The sequence below is a fragment of the Cyanistes caeruleus genome, chromosome 7 (genome assembly GCF_971803275.1).
Source record: "Cyanistes caeruleus chromosome 7, bCyaCae1.hap1.1, whole genome shotgun sequence".
Classification (NCBI taxonomy): domain Eukaryota; kingdom Metazoa; phylum Chordata; class Aves; order Passeriformes; family Paridae; genus Cyanistes; species Cyanistes caeruleus.
In genome coordinates, this window is record NC_141707.1 from 15,100,181 (window position 1) to 15,107,695 (window position 7,515).

The 7,515-nt window shown below is 40.7% G+C and overlaps 1 long non-coding RNA gene across 1 annotated transcript; it reads left to right on the forward strand.

Moving 5' to 3' along the window:
* The first annotated feature begins 345 nt into the window (after positions 1–345).
* Positions 346–6,143, forward strand: LOC111932001 (uncharacterized). The gene is made up of 3 exons (XR_015289124.1): positions 346–1,155; positions 1,751–1,947; positions 3,785–6,143. It is a non-coding gene; the product is annotated as an uncharacterized LOC111932001 (long non-coding RNA).
* Positions 6,144–7,515: the final 1,372 nt, after the last annotated feature.

A 7,515-nucleotide genomic window follows, 5' to 3' on the forward strand; every position in this document is an offset into this window, starting at 1 on the left:
AAAAAAAATATTATGTGAATATAAAAACACTGACAGAAAAAACAGGTTTACCTATAGATTGAAATGTTTGTTCTCTGAAGGAACAATCACCACAGTATCCACAACATTCCAGTTTTCCCTGGCTCGGGCCATCTTGCCTCCAAGAGCCATCCCAGCCAGCATCTCCCACACGGTAGAAGGCAGGAGCAGAGGGGCTGTGGAGATGAGAAATGGTGCTTGCAGGTGCTGGCAGGGACACGTACCAACGAAACTCCCGTAAAATGAGGATAAAAAAAGAGAAAAAAGGCTTACCTAGTGTGTCCTGCTTGCCTGTGGCTACTGCAGCTGGACAACTCTGTTGCCAGCGTCCACCACCACAAGATGGCTGCCGCCGCCTCAGGGCACCTTGTGCCCACCATGGAGGGACAGCCAGGCTCCCTCCCGTCACAGCCCCACTGAGGGACAGCCAGGCTCCCTCTCCCCACAGGTGCTGTCCCAGCCCCACTGAGGGACAGCCAGACTCCCTCCTGTCCCAGCCCCACTGAGGGACAGCCAGACTCCCTCTCCCCACGAGTGCTGTCCCAGCTCCCCCAGCAATCCCCACCCATCGCGAGGCTCCCTCAGAGGGGCAGCAGGGAGGCTCTGTCCCGGGGCAGGCACTGAGGGCCCCTGTCCCCAGCTCCCATCAGCTGATCTCACCCCCAGCACTGCTCCACACAAGACCTGCCCCTGGGGCTGCCTCACGCCAGAAAGAGCTCCCCAGCTGCCCCAGCTCATTTTGCACCCTAAGCACAGCTAAGTTCCCCTCTCCTCTACCCTCATTAGCATTAGGATTTGTGGGGTTTCTTAATGTACTTCAGCATCACACACATAGGCAGATATGGCATTTCCCTCACACCAGGTATCCTGGCTGCTTGCTCACCTGCCCAAATTTCATGCTCCCCTGCCAACTGGCCAAGGCGGCAGTGCTGGGAAGAAGTGTGGGAGGGAGCCTGGAAACATGCAGAGCCTTCAGCCCACCCATCCCGCTGCCCACTGAGTCGAGACCTCCAAAACCTGCAATTCCAGGACTGTAAATATCCAAGACCAGTCTCACAGAAAACCTGGAGCCCAGAAGCACTCCCTAATGCCTTCTTTAAAAGAGACGCCACACGGCAAAGTAAAACAGCTGTTCAGGTATGCATCTTAAATCTCTAAATCTGGAAAAGTTTTCCTCAGCCCTAGTTTAGAACTCCAGAAATACAGACTGTCAATAGCTTTCCTGTTTCACCAGTGATCCTCTAGCTGACCATTCAGAGCTAACAGACTTTACCTGTTTCCTCAATATCCTGTTTTCTGGGGCTGGAGGAATCCCCTGTACCTGCCTCCTCCCTTGCTACAACTTCAAAAATATTTAGAAAAAATAGAGGGAGAAATACAAAGTTGGCAGAGGTTCAAGAATACAGCTTAAGTAGCAACATTTTGAGACACTAAATACCAGCAAATTAGCATAAGAGTCATCAGGTATCACAAAGGCAAGTATCTACCAGAAGAAAAAAAAAAAATTAAAAAAATAAATATATGTATATAAAAAGCATTTACCATATAGAGAAAACAGGTGCCATTGGTCACAGTGACCAGAAAACTCCCACAGAAGTCAAAACAACTTTAATAAGTACATGGAGATACATCTTTCAGAAATTTTACATCTCAGTTAATAATAGATAAATAATCATTTAATCATTTACATAATATAATTAATAATGCACTTAAAGTTGATGTTCTTGTTCAGATTCATCCTGAAAAATGCCAAGAAGAGAAATCTGCACAGGAAAGAGAACAAGGAAGGCAGAAAGGCAATGTCAGAAGTGAAGAAGAGGAAGGAACAAGAACAGAAATGGAAAAAGAATAGTAGGAACAAATGAAAAGGAAAAAGTGAAGGTAGCTCTGGAAAAGGAACAACAGAGGAGCATGGAGGACATGTGATTAGTAAGGATAATGTTCTCATTTGAGACAAGATCTATTGTTGTCTTTTCTTTTGCAAGCCAAGCACATGCATCCACACCTAAGGATGTTTCAGCATGAAAAAACATAGATAACAACAAAACATCTTCTAGCATTACAGAAGACCAACAACAGAGTGTTAAGAAGCCAGCAATCTGCTTCAGCACTCCCGGGCAAATTCCAAACTAGAGTATAACAACACAAACCTTTTAATCTCAAACATGTGCATAGATAAAGTTCCATCTTTTAGTAGTATATTAGATTTTCCCTAAGTTTAGTATTGCATGTATATCTACTAAATTAACTCCATTTTTCTAATACTTTCATCCATTTGTCATTACTCTGAATTCTGACTTTTCAAAGTCTTTGTTGATAATGAAAAAAATCAGTATCAAGTATCTTCAGCCTACTTGTACCTAGTTTATAGAGAGTTCATGAAGATGATATTTCACGCTTTCCATACAACACCAAATCCACTATATTCTCTGACAAAAACCTCAGCACATGGTTATAAAGATCTTGTAGTAATGTAGGTTATTCCTTAATGATATAAGCATATTATACAAAAAACCCAAACAACAAAACCCCAAAAAAACTAAAAAACGCACCAAAAAGAAAAAAAAAAGGCATTAAGAGCACTTTTGCTCTTTACCTTTGCTGACACAGCTTTAGGGAAAAGACCAATACCAAACCAAATAAATACTTGAGGCAAAGCTCTGGGAAACCGATCAGTATGAGAAGGAAGCTCTTGTGCAATCTAATCGTAACATTTCTATTCACCTTTTGGAACGTTCTGCTCACACAAAATAGCGCATTTGACACCATCTCGCCACATCGCGTCAATCTGGTCATTTGTCATTGGAACGGCATTTCCCGGGGACAACAGCGGCCTCCTCGGGTGGTCCCGAGGAGCTGCAGCCTACCTGGAAACGCCTGGACACACTGCAGCGCATTCCCGGGAAAACAGGCATCCCCGAGAACCCCATTAGTATAAGCAGCATGTTTGTTTTAATCACGTGTGTGAAAAGAAATACTTTGAAAACCCTTTTTTTTTTTTTTATTTGTGCCATGCCTTGCTTAACTTTATTTCAAGGAAAGTAAATAGGCGTTCAAGTCAAACTGCTGGACTGAGAACATCAAGATGACTGGAAAATATCTTGAATCACAGTGAGGTGGAAAACCTTTAGTTTTATTTTCCTTCACTTCCCATTCCCAGAATAAGGAGAATATTCCTTTGCTTCATGAACCTCCTTGACTTTCTTTGATCCTCCCTGTGCTCTCAGTGTGAATCCTCCTACAAAAATAGCCCATTTTACTGTCATTCTGTTTATATTTAAATGTCAGCCAAGGCTTTCCATTGCCTCATTTGTTGCATAGCCCGGGTTCTTGTTCTGGGTTTGTGTCCTTGTTACATGAAGATGCATTCCAATTTTTTCTTCCAGCTCTTACTTACTGAACTTTCCTAACTGTTCCTCCGTACTCCTTCAGCTCTTTTCTCCAAATCTTTGTTCCATATAAGTCACATACCTGTATCCCATATTCCTCATATTCTTCTCAAAAGCACATGTGACAAATGCAATGCAGGTTTTTGCCCCCTTACAAACAGTGTGAAGGAAAGTAGATAATTTTTTTTTAATATTTCTGAACCAACCAGACAATATGCTACATAACACTAATCAGCACCCATTCTCCCTTTATTCTCTGTTCTCTCCCCTTCGCTTTGGCAATCTGCTGAGCTCCTTGGGCTAGGATCTGCTCTTCTGGCAAGAATGCTCAGCAAACCCAAGGTTGCTATAGCAATTAATAATCATTTACGTTTCAGTTTACAGAAACAGAAACTAGAGGAGTGGAGGTGCCATGAGGAGGAGGTGGCAGCAAAGAAGTCACAATTAGAGAAAACAGCACAAGAACATATTTGGCAGCAGCAGCAAGATTACCACAGGAAGCTTCTGCAGTTCTAGAAGAAGCAACAGCTAGAGGAACATGGAGCAGCAGATGGTCTATTGAAAGACTAATGCTTACTTTAGCAGCAGATAGTTCATCAGAATAGATGATTTCTGGTAAAGACACAGCCTGTGTGTCTGCCTTGAAATTCCTGTGACACTACATCCCAAATTTCTAGTACCTAAGCTGCTGCTCTGTTAAACAGATATGGTAATAATAGTCCTCTCTGCCACAGTCCCTGCAGTGCAAAAAAAGAGGAATTCCATAGCCTAGCTACAATGCCATGTGCAAGATTCCTGGCAATAACATCCATGCTACATCATAGCATGAATCGTTTGTTTTCATTATGTTTTCTCCGAAAGCCCAACTCCCAGCATGTGCCCTTAAAAAAAGAGGTTCTAACAAAGAGTTGCAGAGAAAGGCTTGAACAAAAATCCAGTTACTCATATGAGACAATATTAAATGCCTGTAATGCCAGAATTGTAACAGTATTTTCTTCTTATCTGTAACTGATAAAGTTATTTCCTAAATAGGAAGTATATAACCAACCAATAGTTGTTGGCGATGTTTCAAAGAGGCACAAAAAAGCAGACAAAAAGAAGGGGTAATGTGGTTAGAGGAAGAGTGCCAGCAGCTGGTTGACATGGCAGTAGAACACCTGGAATTCAAAGGGAAAAAAAATGAGGAAAGGTAACAAAATAAGGCTGAGGAGCAAACAAAGAAAGAGGAAGATGCTAGACTACCTCTAGAGGAAGCCAAATAACAAGCACAGCTTTTAAATTTAATCAGGTATGTAGCTATTAATCAAAGAGTGAAGTAAATTTTTTTCTTCAGTTATATCAACACATCTTTACACCTAGTGCCAGCCTATAAGAAAATACCTCTGTAGTAGGAGTTCCATCAGAGTAGTTAACACTGGAGAGCACCACTGGTACCTCAGGAAACTACCATCAACTCCAGCCCCAAGACAGAATGCTTTTCTTTTACTATTTAACAAGTTTTTCACTATTTCCCCAAATTGTACCAGCAATTGACATACACCTGTATTCTCTAATTATTTTGGTGTTAATAATATATTACAGAAAGAAACCAAATTAGATTTTCCTGAACACCTGAAGTTATGGTTACCTTTACATAATCCATCAAAGCAGTCTCAAGAACTTCCACAAATTCCTGCAGGACCTCAGAACACAGAAACTGGGATGCTGCACAGTACAGATTAAAACACTCCAAACTACATAACAGGCCTTCTAGGCCAATTTATGAGCCACAAAGCACTGCCAGGGATAAGAGGCCAACCAGTAACTACAGCTGAACAGCAACTAGCAGCTAACACTTGCTCTACTCTTCCTGTTGTGACAAGAAGACAAGCTGGCCCACAAGAAGGTATCAGCACAAGCCAACATGTTCTTCCACAGCCTATTCCAAAGCTTGCTCAAAGACAACTCCTGGGGAAGCCCAGGCTCCTGCCCATCCTCAGTGCTACAGAAGGTGCCACAAGCACTGCGGCAAAATCAATCAAAAAAATAAAATTAAAAAAAAAAAAAAAAATCCAAGTGCCAGTGCACCAGTAGCAACTCACCAAGTGTCTACATGTCAAGTCAATGCACTGGCTTTCTGGCCCCAGAAGGAATTCTGTCTGCATCCCCTTTATTAACACTGGAGGCAAAGGACAAATCTGGAACCACCTCAGCAGTCCAAGGAGCATGACTAATGAAAGCTACCGGACTGGAACACCCTCAACATATTCTTCATCCACAAGTGTTCTCTCACATTCACCTGTTTGAAAAACTAGGCCTGAAACCAGTATGAAAGAGCAAGTAAATGCCTGCTGCTAGAAATGGGTCATTGAAGCAAACTTTCAGCTGCATTCAAATTCAAGGATCCAATTTGGCTCAAGAGAAACCTTTTGGCACAGGTGCTGCTACTCATTCACATATTTATTTTCCTAGACTGCAGCACTAATCTGTGTTGACATTCCAACAATAAGAAGTAAAATCAGTCATGTTTGATCAGCCGGTAGAAATGAATCCAGACTGACCTCCAGAGGTTCCAGAATAGATACTTTGGTCCATTTTGTGTTAAAATAATGAAATCACTAGGTTCAAAAAGGTATGAAAGACCTCAGTGCCGACTTCTGGAGGAATCCTCCAAAACAATAAATTGCAATAAACATGCTACTGTAAGGAGAAGCTAGATTTCAGATTCAGCAATAAAAATATTACAAAGAAACAATAGCAAGGTTCTGTTCTTATCTTCCTTATTAATACAATTACTCTGGATTTTTTTTCTTCTCTGATATTTTCTGACGAGGTGTAACACTTGCAGATTCAATTCATACTGCAGTTCCTGTAGTTTCCTGTGGAGAATAATCAATTTTTGCAGTCTCTAAATTGGAGCTGAACTGCATTAGGTATGCATTAAGTACTGGTTCTAAAAGCAAACCAAAACCAGTTTAAACATCCAGCAAAATTCCTACTGGTCTCTGTAGAGTGCTTCAGAGGTTGATTTTCTCATTTATGACAATTTACTTGAACAGCAGTAACTCAAGTGTGCACACTGAAGATGCACAGCACAGGTCAACACAAATATTTTAAAAGAGTATTCTTAAATAATTTCCATTTAAATTAGGAAAAGCTAAACACTAGTAAACAACTGTAGAGTTTCTAAAGCAATACGTGGCTAGTCAAAAATCATGGCAGAATTCACGTTTTAGCACTATCTAACATATTAAGTGAAGTTCAAATCCTGCCAACATTTATGCATTTCACTTCAAAAAATCCTAATTTTATCAAACTGGTGATCATGCAGACATGTTTATACTTAAAGAAAATACACAAATCATTTAGGCAGAGCAGCTTTAAGAAAAGCTGTTAAGACTGATAGTTTTATAAAGTGCCTTTCAATAAAGCTTTTATACATCACCATAGTGAATACTAAATGTATTGTCACAATTCAAAATAAAGTATAAACTTCCACATTCTATTCCATAACTGACTCAGTGAAGATGGTTTCATTCTCCTAACACATATTTTTAAGCACTTAAAAACAAATCTTTTTCTAACATACAAATAAGCAAAGAGAAAAATTGCAAGAGGAAAGATTTTCTGCTTTTCTCCAACATATAAAATCCAACCTTATTTCCAATTATAGCCTTTGAAACTAAGTGCTTTAAAACTTCCACTCTAGACCTTCTTTTTAGAAATTCTTTGGAAAGGACTAGCTCAGAAGGAAAGGACAGAAAGGGAATCCAACCTAGCTCCTTGACTTCAAAACTCAGGTTTTACTTTAAAATTCCCAAGAATTAACTTCTTTAGGAAGGGTACTAGTGTATCTGTAGCACATGTGTCTTCTCATGTTGCACAGAGCTCTCAATACTAATTTTCAAGGCAGATTTTGCCCATCATTCCTGTTCTATCAGCAAAGACATGACTTTGGACCAGGAGCTCTGTTGAGGCTCTTTAAGGCTTCACAAGAAGTCTGAGAAAGAGGTCAAATCAGTCTGTCACTGGTTCCACATCCACTCTATAAAGAGATGTATTTTAGGACAAGGTTACAGAACAGAAAGCAATCTTTGCCTTGAGCTTCATCCTACTGAAGCTGCATTTT